The sequence below is a fragment of the Hemicordylus capensis genome, chromosome 2 (assembly GCF_027244095.1).
Source record: "Hemicordylus capensis ecotype Gifberg chromosome 2, rHemCap1.1.pri, whole genome shotgun sequence".
Lineage (NCBI taxonomy): Eukaryota > Metazoa > Chordata > Lepidosauria > Squamata > Cordylidae > Hemicordylus > Hemicordylus capensis.
Window position 1 is genome coordinate 201459047 of NC_069658.1, and position 26447 is coordinate 201485493.

Sequence of the window (26447 nt, forward strand, 5' to 3'; positions counted from 1 at the left end):
TAAGAAATTTGTGGGAGGCGGGGGAAAGTGGCAATGAAAGGGGAAGGAAAAGCATCCTGAGACTGCTCTCTGGAAGCCTAGGTTATGTTCTTAAGGAAGAGTTATGCTCTTAAGGAAGCTCTTATGGAGCCACTCTGGGAAGAGCATCTAGGTTCCAGGTTCCCTCCCTGGCATCTCCAAGATAGGGCTGAGAGAGATTCCTGCCTGCAACCTTGGAGAAACCGCTGCCAGTCTGTGTGAATATTTATAAATAATTGAATATTTTCCCCTACTGCAGTAAAGCTGCCAGAAAGAGTTCTCTCTATCCATAGAGGACTTCACACCTAGTGAAAGTGGAGCTAACTGTAAACAGCCGAATAAACAAACTATAGATAGACAGTAAATCCACTTGCTCAAGTTGGTTTACAATCCAGAAGGACTAGGTGAGAACTGTGAAGCAAGGGGCAAGTGTTGTGCTTTTAATTCCCCCCCCCGCCCTTACAAATGCACCGTATGTCCAAGCTGGTTGGACATGTCCAAAAAGCTCACTCACACTATTTATACATATGTCATCAGCCAATATGTTTCTGTAATCATATGAAATCTTAAGGAGGCCCTCCACATGCTGTTTTGCCTCCAGCTCTGCACCCTGCTAGGGACAGTCCTGAGACCAGGTCTGCACAACATAAGGCCCAGGGGGCACATCTGGCCCCCAGGGACTTTTTATGGGAGGAGAGCTGGTCTTGTGGTAGCAAGCCTGAATTTGTTGTAAACTGTCCAGAGATGTAAGTTTTAGGCGGTATAAAAATATGTTAGATCAATAAATTGTCCCCTTTGCTAAGCAGGGACCACTCTGGTTGCATCTGAATGGGAGGCTGCATGTGAGCACTAAGATATTCCCCTCAGGGGATGAGGCTGTTCTGTGAAGAGCATAAGCCTGCTTGCATGCAGAAGGTTCCAAGTTCCCTCCCTGGCATTGCCAAGATAGGGCTGTGACAGGATCCTGCCTGGAAACCTTGGAGAAGCCGCTACTAGTCTGTGAAGACAATATTAAGGGACCAAGGTTCCTGTGTTCTTAAGAGTCACCTATCAAATGTCTATGTGGTAAGTTACTGTTAAAAGAACAGGAGCAGGGCTGGTAAAAACCCAGAGTAACACTACTTGGCACAAGTGTCTTAAAGGTAAAGTGTGATATCAAGTTGATTTCGACTCCTGGTGGCCACAGAGCCCTGTGGTTGTCTTTGGTAGAATACAGGAGGGGTTTATCATTGCCTCCTCCAGTAGGAAATGATGCCTTTCAGCATTTTCCTGTATCGCTGCTGCCCGATATCGTACCAGTGGGGATTCGAACCGGCAACCTTCTGCTTGTTAGTCAAGCATTTCCCGGCTGCGCCTCTTAAAGTGACTCTCAAGTTTCTTAGTCTTATGCTTTTTCCTACATTACTGACCACTATGGTAGTTGCCTTCAGAACAGAAAAGGAAGCAGAGCTGAAGGATGACCTGTATTTCACTTTTGTCATTCTCCCCATCACTCCATAAACCAACATAGATGTAAAATCATGCAATTTCTATGTGGCAGAGATGTGTGCACAAGAGTAGAGTCACCCTTGGAGCCCTGTTAAGGTATCAGCAGCAATTGTTCTCCTGAAGCAGAGTGAGGCAAGAACCTTGCTCCTAGTTGCCAGCTGTGCTTTTGTGGGGTATGTATGAGAAGCAAGTATTTACAAGAGTATCCTCACTTCCTAGCAAGTAAAAGTGGAGTAGTGCCTCCTCCTTAAACAAGAGGGCCTGGGCCGTTTTCCAAGCCATACAGTCCCCCTTTTAATCAATTTTCCTTCAGCTGGCTAGGCCCAAGGGTATTCAACAGCTCATTCACCAGCAGGCAGGAAGAGCACTGTGGTTTAAATAGCAGTATGGCTCATAAATTTAATTAATGAGAATGGCAGGAAATAGTATCTAGCTCACTTACATATCATTTGCTTAATCTGTGTCAATTTTGAGCCTATTACTTCCAATGACACATTATTGTTAACAAGGCAATTACACTCTCTTATATCCTGTGCCAGGTTAACCACTTAACCAGCCCCTCCTACCCTTTCCCCTGTGTGGTTTGTTGCCACTCTACCCTCCATGAACTTGAGAGTAGCTCTGTCACATTTTATTCAACTTTTTTTTAATGAAGCAAAATTTGAATACAAAAGCACCAAAGTCAATCCTCTATTTGTTACATACCTCTGAAAAGCAGTGTAGTAGTAGTAGTAGTAGAAGAAGAAGAAGTAGTAGTAGTAGTAGTAGAAGAAGAAGAAGTAGTAGTAGTAGTAGTAGTAGAAGAAGTAGTAGTAGTAGTAGTAGTATTTCACTGTTTTCTTTTCAACATACTAAATAAACATATTTGATGAAGAAGGAGCTTTATTTCTCCAATGTTCCATTAAAGTTTTACATTTTGGAGTGGGTGGGGGGAAGCCTATCATATTGCCTTCTCTGTTTAATGTAATTGGTTAGTTTTTGACATTTTGCAAGGACTCTGACATCTTAAAGCCTTGAGGGAAGCAATGTACACATAAGGGTGCCTTTTAAAAAAAATAGTGCCAGTAGTTGGCATGGAAGGAGAGAATCTGTGTTAAGTTTGACAGGAAAGGTTCTTGCCAAAGTTAGGCAGGGGCTATAGTTCTTTACAACAATTTAAAAACAAACAGGTGTGAGCATCTTGCCATCTCAGCTGTTGGACAGTGTGAGGATTTGAGGCTTCTTGAGCCTATATATTTCACCCTACTTTATCTTAGAAGACATGGGGGCTATTCTGATGATCACAAAAATCAGGCTAGGAAAGCCTAGCCCGGTTTTTGAGGATCGTCAGAACCACCGGGCTCGCAGCCGAGCCCGGTAGTTCTGGAGTGGCTAACCCGCTCCTGTAGCCCGCCCCTTAGCCCGGGTTTGCGGAGCGAGCGCTCCGCAAACTTGGGCTTTCTGCTCATGAGTAGCCGCGGCACGGCTACTTGCGAGTAGACCCCCGACCAGGAGGCTTAAAAGCAGCCTCCTGGTCGGGGGTCTCCCCAGTATGCCCTGCGCAGTTGCGCAGGGCATACTGGGGCTTCCGAGGGCTGCACGGCCCCTGAGCTCCCCAGCCCCCGCCGGCTCCATCACAGAGCCGGCAACCATGTGGGCGGCCGATCTGGGCGATCTCCCTTAGCCCGCTCTCCCCACAGTGTTTAAAAAAAGCGGGTCTCACGGATTGTGAGACCTGCCTCATGATGGGTCTCTGTCTCCTTTAAGCCTCATAATCTAAGACTGACTGTGAAGTAAGCTCAGCTGAAGTTGGTGAGACTTATCAAGCAGATAAGGACTTCAAGAAGGATTTGGCGCACAAGTGGGAAGGAGGAACTTTAAGAATGATAGAAACAGAGTGTCACTAAGATCTCCCTTTTCTATGTTCTTGTTTATTTACTTCAGCTAATCGTCTCCCCACTTAAGTTCCTCCTCTTTCTTTGTTCACAGAAAAAAAAATTCCACACTTTGGTACTAATCATCCCAGTCCTCAAAGACAAGGAAGAAGCAGAAATTGTTTAGATCCAGGGGTGTGGCTGTAATTGAGTGGATGGGTTCAAAGAACCTGGCCTCCCAGCAACCAGCTCAGCCTATCTCCCTCAGTCCAAGGGGCCGCCAAGGAGAGGGGCGAACATGGGCCCCATCTTCCCTAGCTATGCCCCTGTTTAGATCAGAGAGATCTTTGAAAATAGTATAATGAAGGTTCTTTGACATGGTCTCTGTCTTTTACACAAATAAGCTATGTACCTGCGCAGAGACCTCATCAGAGCTCAATTCTCCTGCTTTGGGCGGGACCCCCGCCCCGGCCGCTATATGCAGCTGTGCCACTTCTCATCTCCTCAGTCTTTCTTCTTCGGCACTTCAGTGAACATCGTGGAGTCTGCAGCTCAGCAACGAGTAAGATCTTGCTATCCCCTTGTTGTTTTCTCCCTGCTTCTCTCCAGATTTTCGTTTCTTCCTTTATTTCTTTTGCATAGTCGCAGTTTTTCCCCTTGGCATTTTGTTTTTTGTGAGTTTCCCCCTTCCTTGGAGCTCTGATCCCGGCTGGGATGGAGCGTGGTGGCCGGCTGGCCTTTGGCGTTTATGCCGGGCACGACGAACTTTAAAAAATGTACCCGATGCGGATCTAAGAACCCTTCCACTGATACTCATACTGAGTATCTCTTGTGCTTGGGGGAATCCCGCATTGTCGAGACCCGCCTTCACTGCCAGAAGTTTATGAAGCAGGGTCTCAAAAATAGGGCTTCTTGCCTGCACGGAGCCCTGTGAGATCTGGCTCTCCAGTCCTTGGAAGCCTTATCATTGAAGCTGTCTGTAAAAATGGCTTCATCGGTACAATTGGAGTGTGTGGTGTCTGCTCCTGTGGAGGCTGAAAACCCAACTCCGGTACTGGTTTCAACATCCTCTGCCGCTCTGCTTTTGACAGTGTTGAGTGAGCCAGTGCACTCGGAAGACCTCCCTCAGCATCTGGCTCCTGTGGTACCGAAGTCCTCCCCAAATTCCTTAGGATCAGTACCGAAGATAAAGAAGAAGCTGAAGTTGCATCATGACTTGCCGGAGGATTGACACCTCCCTCCTATACCCAAGAAGAAGAGGACAGCAAAGGTGCATCGGAGGCCCCTGTGGCCAAGAAGACTAAAATGGCCTCAAATTGTCCTGTACAGAAGTCGTTGGTGTCAACAAGGCCTAGCTCGCCTGTGGCTGCAGAGTCGTTGGACTTGGCCCATGATCAGGCTAGATCAAGTAGAGAATGTTCGGTGGTGTCAGATGAACCGGGGTATGCTTCATCAGAGGAAGAGGCCTATTCTCCAACCAAGCCTGCAGAAGACACATTGTGGCTTTCTAGGTTCTGGTCATCCCCTAGAAAGCACAAAGAGAGTGTCCCTCTTGGAGACTGTGGTGCCTGTTGGGACTCAGAAGAACGCTCCTTGACTTACAGGTGTGATCAGTCATATCCAGATCGATACCGGGAGCCGGAATATCACTCTCCCTTGGTTGACATTGAGCCTTCCTATGGCGCATGGCACCAGGACTCTGGATCATGCAATCGATACCAAGTGGACTATCGGTCTGACTATTCTGACTATGTTTGACCCTGCTATGGGTCCAGTTTCTCAGAAGGTCCCATATATGGGAAACCCGTAATAATGAGGGGTTGGGGTGAACCCCTCTCACACGCGGAAGGGAGGCCATGTTCCCACTCGCCGCAACACTCCTCTAGGGATCGACACAATCATCGCAAACTGCCCCCTTCGGTTCCAGTGATACATCAGGCTGCCATGCCTGTCCAAGTACTGCCAGCAGAACTTTCCACTTTGATAACGGACAATCCGGGCAGCAAATCGGGCTCCCCTTCGGTTTCGACACCCATGACAAGACCCTTTAGCTCTACTGGAGCCCGAATATGAGAGCAATGCTAGCTCCCAGGACTCTGAAGTTGTTTCCCTGGGCTCTTTCCCGCTCAACATACAGTCTAACTCAAAGCCTGTCTCCCTTTTGGAGGACCTCAAGCTATACTCCACATATGTGGCCCGAATGACTTCGGCCTTGGGCATAAGCCTCGGTAACCAGCAGAAGAGAGACCTGGACCCATTGTTCAGCCTTATTGATTCGGAAGTCAAGGTACTGACTGCCTTGCCCCTGAACTCAGCGTTGTTAAAGGTTATGTAGGCTCTCTGGAAGAAGCCGGCAACGCTTCCTCAGCCTAACAGGCGTTTGGAGAATTTCTACCGGATGCAACTACAGGATGATATGACCTTTTTGAAAAATCATCCCACACCAAATTCTATTGTTGTGGAGGCATCCTTGCAAAGGACCAGAGGTCACAGCCAGTTGGCACCGAGCGACAAAGAAGGCAGAAAATTTGACTCCTTCGGGAGGAGGTTTTATTTGGCCTCAGCCCTCCACTTAGGGGTAGCCAATTATCAGGCTTATAACACCCAATATAACCACCTTTTGTGGGAAAAGGTGGGTCCTTTTCTGGATCTCCTCCCACAGGACAAGAAGAATCTGGCAAAAGCTTTTTTCCACGAGGCCATTCAAGTGGCGAAACAGGAACTTTATTTGGCCTGACATTCAGTGGAATGTGTGGCTAAGGTGATAGCCACATCTGTGGCGCTCAGATGACACTCTTGGCTGCGTTCATCGGGACTGAACTATGAGACACATGCTAGTGTCGAGGACCCGCCCTTTGAGGGCTCTAGCCTCTTCTCAGAACAGACTGATGACACGCTCCAGAAAGTTCAGAAGTTGAGGAGCACAGCGCGCTCTATATCATATGCTTCACCGGCTACCAAACAGCGGAGAACTGCCAAGTGGTCACCTTATCAACTGCAGAAGGCCCCTTCCCAGCAACAGTCTCCTTCGGAATGCCCCTTTCGTGTCAACAAGTTCCAGTCAAGATACAAGTCAGGCAGCCAGCCCAATAAGCTGGCCTTTCATAAACAGCGCCCAAATACCTTCCAAGAGAAGCAATGACTCGGGGCGCTTCAGGACTCGCCTGGCCGCATTCCCGGCAAGCTGGGACAAAGTGACTATGGATCAATGGGTCCTTATGATCATTTGTTTGGGTTATGCCCTGGAGTTTTGTGGGGCATGGCCGGTGTCCAGGATTGTGGTGACTCCTTGCACCCTGGAGTTTGACCAGGAGGTCACTGCTCTCCTATCAAAGGATGCGATCGAGAAGGTCGCCAACCCCAACAGCCCCAGGTTCTATTCCCTGTACTTTTTTGTGCCAAAACCAGACGGTGGTCAGTGCCCTATACTAGACCTCGGGGCCCTGAACAAACATTTGGTCTACAATAGGTTCCAAATGCTGTCAGTACCGACCATTATGACCATCCTGGAAGAGAACATGTGGATGGTTTCCCTAGACTTAAAAGATGTGTATTATCACGTCTTGATACGCCCTCAGCATGGACGGTTCCTGCAGTTTCAGATTGGGGGGGATCCCCTATCAATTCAAAGCCTTGCCATTTGGCCTCATGACGGCGCCAAGGGTTTTTACGAAATGTCTGGCCCTGGTAGTGGCTTTCCTGCAGGAGTGAGGATTGCAGGTTCTTCCATATGGCATGGAAGGTCCTACTGACTTCCCACTGAGACTTAAGGAAGTCTTGTTTGCTGCCAGGAAACAGTCCACGTGGAAGTCATATGATCACAAGTGGACTCGTTTCTGTTCCTTCACTTCCTTGCATGAGTTTGATGTGTTTAACCGATCTGTACAAGATATATGTAATTATCTGTTGTCCCTTAAGGAGTCTGGTTTAAAGCTTTCATCCCTTAAAGTATATTTGGCTGCCATTGTGGTGCGTTCCCGCACTAACCAGGCTTCATGGTTTAAAGACCCGGTGGTGAAAAGTTTTCTGAAAGGTTTGACACATATGATCCCAGACGATACTGTCATGTCACCAGCCCGGGATCTATCAGTGGTGCCGGCTGGTCTGCTGTGACCGCCATTTGAGCCTTTGGCTTCGATTGACCCCTGTCTCCTGACCTGGAAGGTCGCCTTTTTGGTGGCCTTTACCTCCACCAGGAGGGTAAGTGAGTTGAGGGCTTTGAGGGTTGACCAACCATACCTTCAGAGGAGAGCTGGTCTTGTGGTAGCAAGCATGACTTGTCCCCATAGCTAAGCAGGGTCTGCCCTGGTTGCATCTGAATGGGAGACTCGATGTGTGAGCACTGCAAGATAATTCCCCTCAGGGGATGGAGCCGCTCTGGGAAGAGCAGAAGAATTCAAATTCCCTCCCTGGCTTCTCCAAGATAGGGCTGAGAAAGATTCCTGCCTGCAACCTTGGAGAAGCCGCTGCCAGTCTGTGAAGACAATAATGAGCTAGATAGACCAATGGTCTGACTCAGTATATGGCAGTTTCCTATGTTCCTATGTACTCAGACCAGATGTCCAGTTTCTGCCCAAAGTGGTGTCTCTGTTCCACCGTTCATCCCCGCTCACTCTGCCAGTGTTGTTTCCAAATCCTTCCTCGGATGCAGAGAGATGATTACATCGTTTGGATGTTAGCAGGGCGTTATCCTTCCCTGTCCAGAGGTCTGCTGAATGGAGGAAAACTCCTTCTTTGTTTGTTCTGTACGATGCACTGCGTAAAGGTCTCCAAGTTTCGGCCCAGTTCATGTCTAGATGGATAGTTTCCGCAATTGAACTCTGTTATCAATTAGCTCACAAGCAGTTGCCTGCTACCATTAAGGCACACTCAGTTAGGTTGGTGGCAGCCTCTGTGGCCTTTGATCGTGCAGTCCCATTGGATGCTATATGTCAGGCAGCTACCTGGGCTTTGCCCCACTCATTTATCTGTCATTATGCTATTGATGCCAGGGCACGGAATGATGCTGTATTTAGCAGGAGTGTCCTGCAATCGATTTTCAGTTAATGTGTGTGTTTGTGAAATAAAAATTTCTGGCGGATTATATGTTGCTTCTGTTCTTCCTTCCTCCTTGGGCGTTAGCTTGTTATGCGGCCATTTGTGTAAAAGGCAGAGACCAGGTCAAAGAACAACAGGTTACTCACCTGTAACTTTGATTCTTCTAGTGGTCATCTGTACTTCTATACGCCCTCCCGTCCTCTCTGTGGGGTTCACCTGAAGCTGGACTCTGTGACTGAGGGGTGGCACAGCCACATATAGTGGCTGGGGGCGGGGTTCCCACCCAAAGCAGGAGAATTGAGTTTGTTAGGTTCCGACGAGGTCTTTGTGCAGGTACTTAGCCCATTTGTGTAAGAGTACAGATGACCACTAGAGAACCAAAGTTACAGGTGAGAATCAACAGCTGTTGATTCTACTGAGGGAGGAAGCTTGTGTTTTTGGTAACAGCCAGCCATTGCAGTGGGCCTACTCTGTGAATATTTGTAATGTCACTGCAATAGTAACTATTCCTGTCCCAAATTATTCTAGTGTTAGAATAAAGTCATACCAAACTCTTGCCAAGAAAGACCCATTAACCTCAAACTGAATCTTAAAATTGGGGAACCATGAGCTCAATTTAAAGTCGGTGTAGAAGAGGTCATTGGGACTAGTGGTCTGGCTTAGTGCAACACACCTTCATATTTGCTCTCTGTTCATCATGAAGCTATGTTGTTCCAAGACAGATCATTGTTTCATCTAGCCCAGTGATAGGCAACCTTGGCTCTCCAGCTGTTGTTGAACTACAACTCCCATCACCCCCAACCACAATTTATTGTGGGATTTATGATGGGAGTTGTAGTTCAACAACTACATTTATGATGCGTGTTGTAGTTCATCAGGTAGAGAGCCTAGGTTGCCTACCCCTGATCTAGCCCAGTATTGCCTGCCCTCGCGCAGACAGCAATTATTTGAAGTCTCAGACAAGGGTATTTCCCTGCTCGGCAAACCAAGATTTTGAATTGGATACCAGCAACTGAGCCAGAAACTTCCTGCAAAGACAGCCTGAGTTCCGCTGCTGTGGGTCTTCTCCATTAATTACAGACTAAATTACACATTATTTTGATTCTAATTATGTTATTAAATGCTAACTGTTATCCTGGCTATGTACCAACATCAAAAATTAGTGTGCCTCAAAGGGAATGAAAAGCTGCCAGGTTCACACAGGCATGTACATTACTTGATTCCTCTAGACTTGATGACTGGCTGTTGAACATGTAAATTGGCAGTACTGAAAAACATTGTGTCTGAGGTGACATGAGGAGATCTGGAAGGTCTATCTCTGGTGGACCATTCACACATTGAAGTCATTGCTTCACAATGCAGTTGTTAGGTGGCAAACAAAATATACATGTGTGAACCAGTCTAATTTAAACAAAGAGATGGTGGGGGAAATTGGACAGTAAAACAGTCATATATAAAATGCCCGGACAGGTATGGGTATTCATTAGAATAATGTTCTAGAGGCTGTATTTCCCTCCCATCCCCACCAGTGAATCCACTAGCAATGGTGACAATATATCACCATTACTGTGAGCGGCTGTAGCTAGATGTGGTATAAATGATTCGTGTTATTTGGGTTCAGTGTGCCTGTGTCCAGTGAAGCATTAGCATGGCAAGTTTATTGTTTAAGCCACAGGCCATAGCAAATTGCACAATAATTAACAAGAAGCAAGCCAGGATGAATCATGCCAGTCATGTGAATCCATTGCAAAACAAATGAGCCATAATTCTCCCATAACTCAATTGTTAACATGAAAAATGAATCTGTGGTATAAATAATGAAAATTCTTCCAACCAACTTTGAGAAGAAAGTGCCTTCCCCCTGGAACTTAAACAAAGTTCAGTCTGATTTTACAGGTGACTAAATCAATCTGTAGACAAAAATGCATTACTTCGGTTTGGTAAGAAATCAATTTTAGTATTTAAGTCCCAGGCAAAAATGTTCACCAAAGCAGAAGGTAACAGAGAGGATAGCCCAGTGTGTAAAAAGAGGCACCTTTTAAAAGTGGTGATTATCTTTAATTAGCAGGGGGAGAACAACTGGTCCTATCCATCCCCAACACACATTCCTCCAGTGGCCTTTGCTGGTGTCTATCATGTTTCTTTTTTTTAGATTTTGAGCCCTATGAGGACAGGGATATATATATATATATATATATATATATATATATATATTCCTAGAATATGTAAATATTCTATGTAAACTACTTTGGGAGCTTTTGCTGGAAAGTGGTATATAAATATTTGTATTTAATGTGGGAGGTTTCAATTACTTCATTGTCATAAATGCAGTAGCCTCAATCCCGCACACACTTGTGGTTTACACATCCCTAATTATTTGGTTGATTACGACTATAGTCTTGAATTAAGAGCAACTTTCTGTAACTACCCTGTCCTCCAATATCACTGTGGACATTGGCTTGAAGACAGGATGGCTGAACACGGTCAAATGACAAGGATGGTTGGCAATGGCAATGATCCTAAGTTCATAAAGATACTTCTCCAGGCTATGAACTTATTGAATGGTACAACTGCATGGCATAAAACCAAATGTTGCATTTGTTCCATATTTTGTTAAGCTTATAACCTAGATCTGAAATAGAGTCTAAAGCAGCAGTGAGCAAACTTGTCTATCCAGCTGTTGTTGACCTATATTCCATCATCCCTATCCCCAGTCTAAGAAGTCAGACAATTCTGAAAAAAACGGATCATGAATGACACAGTCACTGTGGATTACAACAAATCTGAAGATACATTTCCTATTTATTTGGTTACTATATATTATCTATCTATCTATATAATTCTCTTAGATGTCCTGTCATTAATCCCATGTGTGGCAGCTCTCGCGAGATTTCCTGGCAAGGCAGAACAGAGGACAGCAGGGGGAGCCTCTCTCTGAGCCAGCCTGCCGAAGGGAGGGAGACAGAGGAGGAGGAAGTGGCACCGCCACTGCGAGCCAGCGGGAGACTGCCCATTGGCTCCAACCTCCCGCTTGCAAGGAGGACAGCTGAGCAGGCAATGGCACAGGCGGCAAAACCGGGGCTGAAGGGATGGGGGCTAACTGGCTGAAGGGATGGTGGGGGGAGAGAACAAACTGGCTGAAGGGATGGGGATTAAATGAAGATGGGGCAGGGAGCCAGATTGGTTGGGGTGGGGGGAGACAGGGAGAACTAGGGGTGCAGATGCTCTGCGCCAGGTCAGTTAGTTTAACATATTTCTACTAGTAGACATGAAGCCCGTTGGTTAACGGGCGCTAGTGGAGCTCTGCGCTCCAGACGTTCGCTGCCATTCCCTCTCCCGCCACCCCCCGGCGCCCGCGGCTCCGGCCGGGCCCACCACCCACCGCGGCTCCGGCCTGGCCCACCGCTGCCCGGGCCCACCGCCGCATTGTTTTGTCGGCCGCCTCATTCGGCGGCCATCCTGGGCGGCCAGAAGCAGCCGCCCCGAAGAAGCCGGGTAAGCGGCGGCACGGCCAGGCCTCGGCCATGGCTCTGCCGCCTCCTCGGCCGCGCTGCCTCCTCTGGCCGCCGGGTGCTGGCGGTCCTGCCAAGATGGCCGCCGGGTGCTGGCGGTCCTGCCTCCCTGGCTCCTTCTGGCCATGCGCTTCGCGCATGCCCAGAAGAGGCCAGGGAGGCACGGACACACGCTTGGTGTCCGTCCACGGACGGACACCAAGCCTTTTATTAGATAGGATACTGCCCAAAACTTGTGCATCTGGGTGGTTTTCATTTCAAAGCACTTACACATTAAAATCATTAACAGCAAAATCAATTAAAACTTATTAAAACTATAAATCAAATTCAAAGCCTGTGTGAATAAATATGTCTTCAGTGCCTTTTTAAAATTTGCCAGAGAATGCATTCCAAATGGCAAGGGCAGCAGCAGAAAAGGCCCGTCCCTGAATAGCCACCAGACGAGCTGGTGGCAACCACAGACGAACCTCTCCAGAAGATCTCAATGGGTGATGGGGCTGATTGTGATCTTAAATACCCAGGGCATAAGCGGTTTAGGGCTTTATAGGTAATAACTAGCAACTTGTATTTTGCCTGGAAACTTATCAGCAGCCAGTGTAGCTCTTTCAACACAGGAGTAATATGGTCTTTCCTAGATGACCCAGAGACCAACCTGGCTGCCACATTCTGTACCAACTGCAGTTTCCGGACTACCTTCAAAGGCAGCCCCACATAGAGCACATTGCTGTAGTCCAGCCTGGAGGTTACCAGCAAATGTACCATTGTTCTGAGGTCATTCAACAGACACAGCTGGCATATCACCCAAAGCTGATAGAAAGCACCTCTGACCACCGCCTCAACCTGGGACACCTGAGAGAGGTTCAGATCCAGAAGCATACCTGGAGCATACCTGTTCCTTCTGGTGAAGTGTGACTCCATTCAGAACAGGCAAATCAAACCCATCTCCCAAGTTCTGACCCCATACAATAAGAAGCTCTGTCTTATCTGGATTCAGCTTCAGTTTGTTATCCCTTGTCCAGCCCATTACTGCCTCCAGGCAGGCATTTAGGGAGGTTACACCTTCTCCCGGTGATGTTAACATGGAGAAATAGATTTGGGTGTCATCAGCATATTGATAGCACCCTCCACCAAATCTCCTGATGATCTCTCCCAGTGGTTTCATGTAGATGTTAAACAACATTGGAGACAATATAGATCCCTGAGGGACACCATACGAAAGTTTTGATTTTGAATAACAACAGTCTCCAAGCAACAACATCTGGAATCTGCCCGTGAGGTAGGAGCAGAACCACTGAAAAGCTGTGCCTCCCACCCCCAATCCCCTCAGACGTTCCAGAAGGATACTATGGTCAATATTATAGAAGGCCGCTGAGAGATCCAATAGGACCAACAGTGTCACATTCCCTTTGTCAATTCCCAAGAAGAGATCATCCATCAGGCCGACCAGGGCAGTCTCCACCCCATAGCCCACCCGAAAGCCAGTTTGAAATGGGTCTAGATAATCAGTCTCCTCCAAGGTCACCACATTCTCAATCACCTTTAACAGCCATGGAAAGTTGGAGACAAGCCTGTAGTTGCTTAATTCCAAAGGATCCAAGGCAGGCTTCTTCAGAAGCGATCTAATGATTGTCTCCTTACAACAAGAAGGAATCCTGCCCTCCCCCAGAGAAACATTTATAATCTCTACCAGGCCCTCTACAACAGCTTCCCTGCCAGATAGTATAAGCCATGTTGGGCAAGGATCAAAAAGGCAGGTGGTAGGCAGCACCATTCCAAGCAACTTGTCCACATCCTCAGGAGTCATGAACTGAAACTGATCCAGGAATCACTTATGAATCGCATAAGAAGAGCTGCTGGTCACCTCAGCATCAGACACTTTAACAACTGTGGAGTTTGAATCTAAGTCGGCCCGGATATGCGATATTTTGTCCACAAAAAACTCATTAAAAACATCACAACAAATAATTGTTGGTTTCAAGTACTGAATCAAGGGGGAAGGGGTGCATATTAGCCCCTTCACAACCCTGAACAACTCTGCCGGATGTGAACTTGTGGAGGCGATACAGGTGGGAAAGAATCGCTTCTTTGCTGTACATATCGCCTGAACATGGATCTTCACATGCGCTCTATGCAATAATCTTTTGGATTTGAGTCAAGTCTTTCTCCACTTGTGCTCTAGTAATCTACCTCACCGCTTCAGCCCCTGTAGTTCTTCCGCATACCAAGGGGCCAGTTTCGAAGCAGGCCGGAGAAGACACTTAGGAGCTACCATGTCCACTGCCCTGGTGAGTTGGTGGTTCCAATTCTCCACCAGAGTGTTGACAGGATCACCGGCAGAGCCAACACTAAATCCCTCCAAGGCTTCTTGGAATCCTATTGGATCCAATAACCTCCTTGGGCGAACCATCCTAATGGGCCCCTCTTCCCTGCAGAGGTGGGATGTGGTCGTGAGTCCAACCTTAACCAGATGGTGGTCCGTTCATGACAATGGGGAAATCATAGGAGTCCCCACCCATGTTACACCACCTTGCTCAGAGTGAAAGACCAGGTCAAGTGTGTGACCAGCAATATGCATCGGTCCCGAGACCACTTGGGATAGGCTCATAGTTGTCACAGCCACTATGAACTCCTGAGCTGCCCTGGACAAATTGTTCCCAAAGTGAACATTGAAGTCCCCCACCACCATAAGCCTGGGAGACTCCAATGCCAAGCCTGAGACCAAGTCTGTCAGCTCAGTAAGGGACTCTGTTGGGTAGTTGGGTGATCGGTACACCAACAGAAGTTCCAGTCTATCCCTGGCCCCAGACTTAAGTACACACATTCAATATGGTCAGGCACTTCAACAAGGATCCTGGCAAGGGAGATGCTGTTCTTATAGAACACAGCCACTCCACCTCCCCGCCCACGTCCCCTCACCTGCTCCTCAACAGAGTACCCTGGAGGAAAAAGCTGGAACCAGACTGGGTCACCAGCATCCCCCAGCCAAATATCTGTGATACATACCAAGTCGGCCCCTTCATCCAGGATCAGATCATGGATGATTTTAGGTTTATTCTGGACTGACCTGGCATTGCAAAGGAGCAAGGTGAGGCTCTGTGGGTGGTTGGCAGGCACTGCTTTCCATGGTCAAAGAGCTGGCAGGACAAACAGAAGGGGAAACAGCAATTAAGTTTCTGATTTCCCTTCCCCTGCAATGGCCTGCTGACCTGTCAATGTTACTTCTTTTATTTCCCACTACCACTGGAATAACTGCCCCATAATCAATGGATGTGCCCCGTCTCCTCATCTCCAGACAGATCCAGGCACATTAAAACTAAGCTCACCCAGGATTTAAAACAGAAGCCAACATAAAATACCTACCCACCTTTACACACCAATGAAGAATCCTAAGCAAGACAGCCTCATTATCCCCTGAAATGGCTCCCCCAAAGGGGTGACCCCGCCGGTGGCAGGCCTACCACCACAGGCAGCATTCCTATGAAAGGCCCAGAGCTGGGCAGATGGAACCAGGAACTGCTGAGTCACTCACCCCTGGCCCCAGTCTTGCACACACACCCCACAGATATTCCACAGAGGCAGCAGGCCTCTTATGTTCATATGGAATCCCCACTGCCCAATCAGGTGCTTCTGCTCACAAACTCTCACAAGAGCTGCCACGCACGGGATTAGCCACGGGTATGCCTTAGAGAATTAAATATATAGATATATAGATAGAAGATATGGCATCTATCACCATCCCAAGTGTACTGCCCAGAATTCAGCTATAGACGGATGGAAGGGCAGGTGGACTCAATTTTTTCAGGGGCCCAGTCCAACCAATGCTGTTGCCAGCCAATGACAGGCAGCTGAGGGTACTGCTTCAAGCAGGTCAGTGGTTAGTGGGTCTTCTCAAGGGCGTGAGGCTTCCGCATATGTCTACTAACCTTTGATAAATGGACAGAGAATGACAGTCATAGACTACTTAAGTATGTGTTTTCTGTTCACTTTGGATTTCTCAGCTTTCAGAATTTCAGGAAGAAGGTTCAGAATCATGGTCTCTGTGATGTGCTAGTTTATTAAGTGCAGGGGGATGTTTATGTGCAGCAGCACCGAGCATTCAAAAATATGACACACACACACACACACACACACCCCGTCCCAAGTGAAGTCTGAAGGTGTACAGCCCAGAATTCTACCACCTAATTCTATAGCCATGCGTAGAGGTGTATTAGTTGCTTTCATTTGGTGCCCAGGCAGGTTCCAAAGGGCGGAACCAGTTCCCTGAGAACAGATTCCACTAAGACTCACCTGGGCGGGTGTGTGTGGGTGTGGGTGTGTGAGAGAGAAAGAGAGAGAGAGAGAGAGCCCAGAAGGTGATGGGACAGCGGGAGTGGATCTTCCGCTAAGACCCACCCAGCTCAGGTTAAGACTTCAGTCATGGGGTCTGTGCAGGCCACGAGGAGGAGCCTCCCTTCTTCACTGCTCTGCCTAACCCTAATTGGCAGGGATCTTTGAAGCTATTCTCAGAACCAGCAAAAAGAGGACTTGAGGTCTGAAGGCGGGATTAGCATGCCCATGTGGAACCTCGACAAGGCTCCAAACAGGGCTCTGTCAAAAGAGGGTCACCCAGTTCCCAGCCCCACCTCTTAAGCCCAGGTTTAGCAAGCAGAGGAGGTTGCCTACCCCCTCCCAGTGCTCGTGTGGAGCCAGCCACGGAATGATTGAGGCTCCCTCCTCTCCTCTTCACTGGGGATGCCATAGAGCCTGGATACCAGAGTGCCCTGCAAAGCAAACAGAATGAATGTTTGGGAAAAGCCTGCCCAGCCACAACACTCAGCAGCACTCGCTCCAACTTTCTTAAAGTGACAGGAACCTTGCAAATGAGCCCAAGGGAAAGCAGGAACAAATCCCCACCCCACCCATGCCATCCTCATGAGAGAGAAGCAGCCCCATCACCTGTGCAGACCCTGTAGCTACCCTTCGGTGCCTTCCTCCCACTGCTGCCCCAGAGATGATACCCCCCTGCCCCACCCCGCAAGGCAAGGGCAACATCCCCCTCCCTTTCCCTTTCCAGGTTGAAACTGCACAAGCGATGGGGCTCCTGCTTCCCCCTACCTGGTGCCAGTGCGGGGGGGGGGGGAGGAGGGAGGGAGTGCATGCTTGTCCACTATATGGTAAGAAGCCCGCAGCAGGGAGGCAGCATCAAGGGAGAGAGCTGCTGCTGCCATGGGGAGAAGGGCTTCCATTGGCGGGACCCACCAGTGCTCCCTTCCCAGAGGCAGCAGGGACAGTGCACACAGCAAAGAGTGTTCCTTGCCAGCATGGCACAAAAAGGCACAGGAGCTCCAGGCAGCAGCCTTGCAGATGTTTGGCCTTGGGCAGTGCTCTCTGCACACGCTCTGAAGCACTGTAATCCTAGTGAGCTTCCCCCTTGAGGAAAGATGCTGGGGCCAACGCCTTGAAACACACAGCCCCCCCTTGTTTGTCCTAGCCTGCTCAATGTCCACCCTCGCCTGAGAGGAGAGAGGAGGTGGGGTGTCCCTGACAATGAAGCCTGGTCCCTCAACACCTAAGGGTGTGCAGTGTATAGTTCCTCACTGTGTAGTCATCCTGCTTAATAAAGGCACTTCCCAGGCAACCATCATGTGAATTCCTTGGTGAGCAGCTGCGGCTGCATTGGGGGTGCTGGTGGGCTCAATGGCACACAAGCCCTTGCCCCATCTGCAGGACTGTGTTGCACAGAGGATGCAGTATGAGCTGAGCAGTGTTTGTGCGTGTGTGTGCACACACACATCATTTTTCCTTTGTGCAGCTGTTGCAGGCACCCAGCTTCACTTTGGTCCCCAGCCCACTCCAGCCTGGCTATATACCTCTGCAGGGTCAGCAACCTCCCTTTTCTGTTCGCAGGGGGCGAAGAATGGGCGGCCAGGGAGTGCTGCTGCTGCTGCTGCTGCTGCTGGGAGCCAGCTCAAAAGGAATCAGGCTAGAGATGCGCTCTGCAAAGGCGCTGAAGGAGCAGCCCAAGAATTAAGCCCCTGCCCCGCTCAAAATCCAGGGAAAGGCAGGGCAGGGAGCAGCAGCAGTCTTGCCAGTACTCTGTGCCTTCCCAAGCAGGTGGCGGCTGCTCCAGGTGGGTCCGACGAGGTCTCCAACAGGCAGGAAGCAGGCGAGATGGCCAGCCTGCCTTCCCGAGATGGCCAGCCTGCCTTCCTGCAGGCAGGGGAGCCCCTTCCTGGCGCAAAGAGCTCTGCCTGTGCATCCCACCTCCAGAGGCTCCCAGCAGTTTGGCTAGCTTTCACGCTGGCTTCCAGGCTAGAAAAGCACCCAGAGCCGCTCCCAAGCCCCAGGGCTGGGGTAGACCGTGGCAGTGGCAACAGAACTGGCTGCTGCTGACCAGGGCAGCTCTGCACCGCCCCTGGCGGAGCCCTTTGCACCCTACTAGGGGATGCGGGGATGTGCTCTGTACCAGGAGAGTGTGGGGCCCTCAAAAATGTGGGGCCCATAGCATATGGCCAGTGGACAGGGTGGGTGGGTGAGTGGGCAGATGTGCAGCATCACTCACCCGCCTGGAGGTGCTCTTACCCCCAGACCATGGGTCCCTTGCCCATGGCCCCCAAGGTGTAGGGGTTGTCTGCCATCACCACAAGGCCAAATTGCTGACTGTTACAAGTATTCTAGCCACCATGTGTGCAGCCAGGAGCAGGGTTGGGGCAGGCCCCGTAGCGGTGGCGGGTGGAGTGGGAGCGACCCGCTGGACTGACTGTCTGCGCAAGGGTCACTGGTTTGGCCTCATGGCAGCAATGACAGTGGCGGAGGGGGGGCTCACGGTGGCAGCAAGGAGCTCACGGCGGGGGGCGGTCCAGGTGCCCAATTTGCCTGAGTGTGCCACTGCGCCCACCCACCCGCCCTCTGCGCCATCATCAAGACGCAAAGGGTAGCAGTGCCAATGAGGGTGGGCGACACTTTGCCACTCACTCTCCCACCCTGCTGGCACTGCAAGAGTGGCAAGTGGCAGCATCAGGGCAGGTGGGTGAGGGGGACACCTCCCCCACATGCCCACCCTCCTACACCCACACGCCTGGTAACACGCATGGCCTCTGTGCACGCACAAAGGCCCAAAATGGGTTGCAGATTGACTAGCCTGTTATTTGGGAGGCTGGCAGGGGGTGGCAGTGGTAGATTGATGGGGAGGCAGAGTCGCCCCTTGGCAACGGCAGCAGTGTGTGTGGGGAGGAAGGGGTTCTCCCTTTTACCTTCTACGCATGCTATACAGTGGGGTGGGGGGGTGCCGCGGATTGGGCAATGGGGATGGCCACGGCAAGAGTGAAGGGGGTGGTGGCACATGTGGCAAGGAGGGCAAGTGTTCACTCCCCATTGCCTGCTTGTCCTCCCGTCCACTGTGGCCAGGGGGGCAACTGGACAGGGGTGGTAGGGGACACATGTCATCACCCTTGCCACCAGCTGAGTGCCCTGGGTGGCCATTTGCCCAGCGTTAATGGGTGGCCCAGCCCTGCATGCCTACTGAGCGAGCAGACGGGGGAGTGTGCCTCGTGCCTGGGCTACTTGTGGAGCCTGGCATCTGGCAACTGCTCCAGGGGGCATCTTCTGTGTCCCTCCTGGATCTGGGGTGTGCGTGTGGCTCTTCCTTTGGAGCTGGCTGGCAGCTGCTCTCTTCTCTCTCCTTCTGTGAGCTGTCCCTGCCTTATTGTGAGCATTGGGACGAAGTTCAGTGCCTTTGACAGTGCTGCAGTTGCCAGGAAAGGGTTAACTGAGGCTGCCAGTCAGCTGCAAAGCGGGGCTGCAGCTTGGAGCCCTCTGAGTGGTCTGTATGCAGGGGCTCAGCTTCTTTATGTTTCGGCAACGCCTAGCGGGGATCACCTGTGTCAAGCCAAAAGAGAATCATCGCTTTGAGTTCCATCGTACTGTACAGGCGTGTGCGCGCTCCCTTACTGGGGGCGTAGGAATGGTAAGCGCGCGAGCAGCTAACACGGTCCGCCTGGGAAATTCTGCAAAGCCCTAATCCCACCCCACTTCGCTCTCATTGGCCCTGCCGCTCTAGGCGCACGCCTCCTCGCTGAGTCTCGCGAGAATCCCACGAGCGCAGACGGGAAGGAGGGGGGGCAGCACTACACCACAGCAAGACTTGGGGGCCGCAGCTCGAGAGTGGGGAGAGCCCCGTTAGTGGCGGCGCAAGGCGGAAGGGCACGGGGCTCTGAGGGGGGGAAACCACAGCGGCCTCTCAGTTTCATTCTCCCCTCATTCTCCAGTTCTGAGGTGAGTTGGGTCACAGCCTCTGCTGCTCTCACTCTCTCTCCCCTTCTCCCCTCTAGAAAAACCGAACTCTTCCAAGACTTGCGAGGTGGGTTCCGCCTCGTTGTGATTGGCAGTTCGGCCGCGTCCATTAGCACCGTAGTTGGATGCGAGTGGCGGGCGGCGCAGCCAGTAAGGGCGCGAGATTGGAGTTAGAGCCCACCCCGTCTCCTGGGACTGGGCGGGGCTTGAGGGGCTGCCAGGAAGCTCTAAGAAGGGACCCGGGCGGTGGCCGGGCGGGGGAGGGGTGTGTGAGTCCATAAGCTTGGATGGTGATGGGAGAGGGGGAGTGGAGGAAGGAGATCCCCAGATGGGTTGGGAGCCGTGTCGGTACCTTGGTGCGTGCGTGTGGAGTGAAAGTTGAAAGGGAGGAGGCCAGTGGGGTGGGGGGAAATCCAAGGGGCCTATTATAGCAGCAATAGGAAAACCTAAGATTTGTGGGAAAGGAGAACTGGGTGGCGTGGTTGACTTGAGACAGTTGTTTTTTCAGCGGTCAGTGAGAGCTCTTACTTGAAATGATGCCCCAGTAGAAAACGTGACTCTCTCATGAGGGCTGTTATGGAAGTATGTGCTGGTAGTGGCTTGGTGAGAGTCGAGTGGTCTGTGCAGCGCCAGTTCCAGGCTTCGGAGAGCCTTCTTGGTGGTTCCCCTTCTGATTGTTCCCCAGTGGCCCAATCCTACCTACTGTGCCTCAAGAGGGCAATGATGAGTGGAGGTGGTGACTGCACCTTGCTACCCTGGCCCACTTGATGGAGAGGCAGGCATCTGCTCTGTTTGTGTCTGGGTATACTCCCTTCTGTGGCTGCTTTAGATAGTAGCATTTCAGAGATGGGGGGACGGAACCTCCTGGGGGTCCTTCTGCAAGCAGTGGTGGGGCTGCTGCTTGTCAGCGACAGCTAGTCAGGAGTTGGCACTGGTGGGTCCTTGCAAAGTGCTGGTGTCTTGGTAGCTGCCTGATGTTGCTGGTTTGTGACACTGGCTCTCTCCTTATACAGTGGGTGGTGGGATGAGGCATTCCATGAAGTCTCATGGGGTTTGCCAGGATTATTTTGATGTGGGATGTCTGATTATAGGAAGATGTGGGTGGCAAAAACTATCTGACAAACAAATTGACTGTAAAAGGTGGTATCTGTGTGGTGACCATGGTGATCAATGCCACCTTTGTTATCCCTGTGAGTTGGGCAAAGACTACTTTAATGTAACTGTCTTCAGCTACATTTAACAAGAGTTTGAAATGGGTTATTCTTGCTGGCTGGTTTTGCTGAGAATTATTTGCAGCAAATGGGGTTTATTCTGTTTGTTGCCTATCCACACTGAACTGAAATTGGGATTTCAAATAGGTTGGCATATTTATACAGTATATAAATGGGTCAAGTAGCCCTTAACTGTCAGTTAATGCATGCTGACTATTCTTCCCATGCTCCATCTATCACCCCCCCGCCCCGCCCAAACAGACTCCATTGCAATATTGTGTGGCACATATACCAGGCTTTACAACATCTTGAAATATCCCTGATGTTGTAATGGGACCTTTTGTATTAAAAACAAACAAAACAAAACAATGTAGGTCCTGCAGTACCCCCTCTACCAGTTTGGTTGGACGTGTCTTACTTCCAGTGGCTATTCTGATAGTTACATACAGCATTATGTGGACACAGAGAGCTGTCTTATCCTGAGTAAGACCATTGGTACATCTAGCCCAGAATTTTCTAGGTTGACTGGCAGAGAACCCTAGGTTCTCCAGGGTTTCAGGGAGGAGCCTTTCCCAACCATTATCCAAGAACCTTTAACGGGAGGTACCAAAGATTGAACCTGGAACCTCTACATGCAAATAGTACCTACATTTTTATAGCTCATCTTGAGTGGCCAACATGCAGCACAGCATGCTGTGCTCTTTAAAGGCAAGCGTCAGGACTGCAGTTGCACAAGCAGTGCTACCTCTTATCCTTTCAAGATACCAATGGGGAAATGTCAGGCTCAGACTGGCCCACAGGGCAACAGGGAATATTCCCGGTGTGCCCCACCCACGGGGTGCCCCTGCACCCCACTGCACTCAGCAGCAATGAATACTCCCACCCGTAAGTACCCATTCTGCTCAAAACCCGGCACCCTCCCCACATACATTCCACCACCCTCTCAGTGCTCCCAGTCCGGCCCTGGGAAATGTGCAGAAATGCTACTTGCACAATTGCCTGTCTTGTGCAGTCCCGTGAAGGGCACAGCAGCCACTCCATGCAGGACATGTAAAGCTCTGCTGGATGTTGGCCACTGCTTGCACACAAATGCTTGCACTCAATCCCAGTAACAGCAGCTCCACAAGCAAGTGTTCTTATCCACCCCAAATAGCCAATAGGAGACCGAGACTGAGAGAGAGTAGCTTGCCTTCAATCAGTTTGTGGCTGAGGTGATATTTGAACTGGGGACTTCCAGGCTCTCACTTTTACACCACAAGCCTTTGCATGTTTATGCAAAAGCAAGTCACACTATACTGAATGAGGCTTACTCTCTGGTAAGCATGAACAGGATTGCAACCTTAACCACTGTACTATGTTGCTCTGTGTTGTAATTTAAAGCAGAACATTTCCCTTATGCTAATGGTTATGTTATGCTGTGCATTTCCTAATTACTTGTCCACATAGGAAAGTAAATTGACACCAATAAAGCAGATGAGGAACGAAATCGTGTGTACTTCTAAATAAAGAGTGCCATTCTGAAACCTTCAGAAATACATATATTTTAAAATCTGTACATTGCCTAGAGATCTACATATTAGGCGGTATAAAAATATGATAAATATATTTTACACAAGATAGCTAAACTGTTTCATGCAGCTTAAGCTATGAGCCAAAGACATATTTTACCTCTGAAAAGTGTCCAGTCCATACTAACTAGCTACAGTTAGATATTGGGCCTTCCACCTGTTAAATGCTGCTTTTGGGTTTGGTGTTCACATATAATATAAATGGATCTGGTGCCAGAGTCTTTAAACTTTGCTGCACTGAACCTTGCTAACAATAAGTTGTTCAAAGCCTCCGCAAATACAGTGAAGATAGACACAGACAGATGGTTCTGATAGGAGAGGCTTCCCCTCATACCAGGCCTAGTCATATGCAAGTATAAGAAAAAGGTAGGGAACAAGGCCATGTTTATATGAGACAGATCCTCTGTAAAGCAATAAATCAGTTTTTAGAAAGTTAGCCACTCCTCTGGCGAAGACCCTCATAGCTCCTAATCTACTCGGGTGAGTAGATATGTAGCCACCTGCACAATACTGGTTGAGTGAATGCAAAAGCTCAGGTTGGGCAATGAGATGCACTAACTGAACTGTCAGTGGTCTGAAAAGAGTACACGCCTTCCTTATTATTTGCTTGTGAAGGAAGTGTAGTGGTTGAGCAAGTGTGTGTAGTGGTTAGTGTTGGACTAGGATCATGGAGACCCAGGATCAGATACCAAGTGTTTGATTATATATGTGCCTAAACTTATAGTTGGGCAGCACTTTGAAATTGAGTGTGTCTTTCTGAGGCTGGCAACTAGGGATACACTGGGGATTCTATTCCCTGTCCACCCCGCTGTCCAACTGACTCTCTAACTGAGCTGACGGAGCTGGTCTCGGAGTTGGTGTTGGAGTCACCCAGACTTTTGGTTCTGGGTGACTTCAATATCCATTGTGAGGCTGACTTGTCTGGTGCGTCTCAGGAGTTCATAGCGGCCATGACAACTATGGTCCTATCCCAACTACTTTCAGGACCAACTCATGTTGCCAGCCACACACTCGATTTGTTCTTTTGTTCGGATCAGGGGGGTGTTCTGTGGGTGGGGGATCTGGTTGTTTCCCCATTGTCGTGGACGGACCAATACCTGGTTAAGGTTGGTTTCACAGCCACAATCCAGCCCTGCAGGGGTGGAGGACCTATTAAGATGGTTTGCCCGAGATGGCTGTTGGGTCCAGCAGGATTCCAAAAAGCCTTGGAGGGTTTTGATGATGGTCCTGCCAGTGATTCTGTCGATGCCCTGGTGGGAACCTGGAATAAGGAACTCACCAGGGCAGTAGACATGATCGCTCCTAAGCGTCCCTTCCAATCTGCTTTAAAAGTGGCCTCTTGGTATACAGAGGAGTTACGGGGTCTAAAGCAGTAAGGTAGGCGACTGGGGCTCAAATGGAGGAGAACTCGACTTGAATGTGACAGGACACAGCATAGAGCCCTTTTGAAGGTTTATGCGGAGGCGGTGCGTGTGGCAAAAACTAATTCTGGTCTGCATGCATTGCTTCGGTGGGTTCGCATCCGGCAGAACTGTCCCAGGTTGTGAGGAGTTTGATTCAGGCTCCTTCCAATCCCCGGGGACTTTGTTCTGCTGCGATGCTTTTAATTGGTTCTTTGCGGACAAAATCTCCTGTATTCAGGCCAACTTGGACTCTGCTATTTCTGCAAGTTCTATGGGGGAGGTGTCCAGCAATCCCTCTTGCAGTATTAGATTGGATCAGTTTTAATCTGTGATGCCTGATGACGTGGACAAGCTGCTTGGGGCAGTGTGGCCTACCACTTGTTCTCTGGATTCTTGCCCAAATTGGCTGCTTCTATCTAGCTGGGAGATTGTAGGAAATGGCTTAGGTAATATAACATTAACTCATCGCTGAGGGAGAGTAGGATGCCTCCTTGTTTGAAGTAGGCAATGATAAGACCACTTCTTAAGAAGCCTTCCCTAGATCCCTCAGTGATGGATAGTTATAGGCCGGTCTCCAATCTCCCATGGTTGGGTAAGGTGATTGAGAGAGTGGTGGCTAACCAGCTCCAGGAGGTTTTGGAGGAAACCGATTATCTAGACTCATTTCAAACTGACTTTAGTGTGGGCTGTGGGGTAGAGTCTGCCTTGGTCAGCCTGATGGATGACCTTTACCGGGGAATCGACGGAGTGTGACTCTGTTGGTTCTTTTGGATCTCTCAGTGGCGTTTGATACCATCAATCATGGTATCCTTCTGGATCACCTGGGGGAATTGGGGATAGGAGGCACTGCTTTGCAGTGGTTCCACTCCTATCTCTCAGGCAGATTCCAGATGGTGGAGCTTGGTGACAGCTCCTCTTCAAAATGGAAGCCATTATATGGAGTTCCTCAAGGCTCCATTCTGTCACCATGCTTTTTAACATTTACATGAAACCACTGGGTGAGGTCATCAGGAGATTTGGTGCAGGGTGTTATTAGTATGCTGATGATACCCAAATCTATTTCTCTTTATCATCTTCATCTTCATCATCATCATCATCATCAGAAAATGGCATTCACTCCTTAAATGCCTGCCTACGGGCAGTAATGGGCTGGATGAGGGGTAACAAATTGAAGCTGACTCCAAGCAAGCCAGAGGTGGCCATTGTGGGGGATTGGAATTTAAGGGATGAGTTAGATCTTCCTGTGCTGGATGGGGTTACACTCCCCCAGAAGGAAGAGGTACGCAGCTCTGGGGTGCTCTTGGATCCAGGCCTCACCACGGTATCTCAGATGGAGGCTATGGCCAGGAGCACTTTTTATCAGCTTTGGCCGATTCGACAGCTGCATCCATTCCTTGAAGAGAATGATCTCAAAACAGTGATGCATCAGCTGGTAACCTCCAGGCTTGACTACTGCAATGCACTCTACATGGGGCTGCCTCTGTACGTAGTTCAGAAACTTCAGTTAGTTCAAAATGCGGCAGTCAGATTGGTCTCTTGAGTACCCCAGAGAGACCATATTATGCCTGTCTTAAAACAGTTGCACTAGCTGCCGATTTGTTTTGGGGTGAAATACAAAGTGCTGGTTATTACCTTGAAAGCTCTGAACGGCTTGGGTCCGGACTACGTTAGAGAGCGCCTTCTTTGGTATGATCCCCATCACTTGTTGAGGTCAGCTGGAGAGGTCTGTCTCCATTGTACGTCTGGTGGCGCCTCAGAACCGGGCCTTTTCTGTAGCTGCTCCCAGTCTAAGGAATGCACTCCTGGCAGATATCTGCAGTTTAGGTTCTCTGTCGGCCTTTAAGAGAGCCTTAAAAACCTATTTGTTTGGCCTGGCCTTCGAAGGCTTGTAAAGTGTTGCTGTTTTTAAAAAGTATTTTAATTGGTTTTAAATGGTTTTTAATTGTTTTTGCATTGTTTTTAGCACTGTGTTTTGAATTGTGTGTTTTTATGTCTTTTAAAAAAGTTGTTGTACTGCCCAGAGCCTCTGGGATGGGGCGGTTTAAAAATATAATAGATAGATAGATAGATAGATAGATAGATAGAT

At 49.4% G+C, this 26447-nt stretch overlaps 1 protein-coding gene across 5 annotated transcripts in view; it reads left to right on the top strand.

Moving 5' to 3' along the window:
• The first annotated feature begins 19998 nt into the window (after window positions 1–19998).
• The window catches only part of LOC128345133 (cyclic AMP-dependent transcription factor ATF-7), a 170841-nt gene continuing 164392 nt past the window's right edge, over window positions 19999–26447 (top strand). For all 5 annotated transcript variants that reach the window (XR_008316277.1, XM_053296593.1, XM_053296596.1 and 2 more), the window contains exon 1: window positions 19999–20161. The gene's annotated coding sequence lies outside the window, so the exon portion shown is untranslated. The remainder of the gene's footprint in view (window positions 20162–26447) is intronic.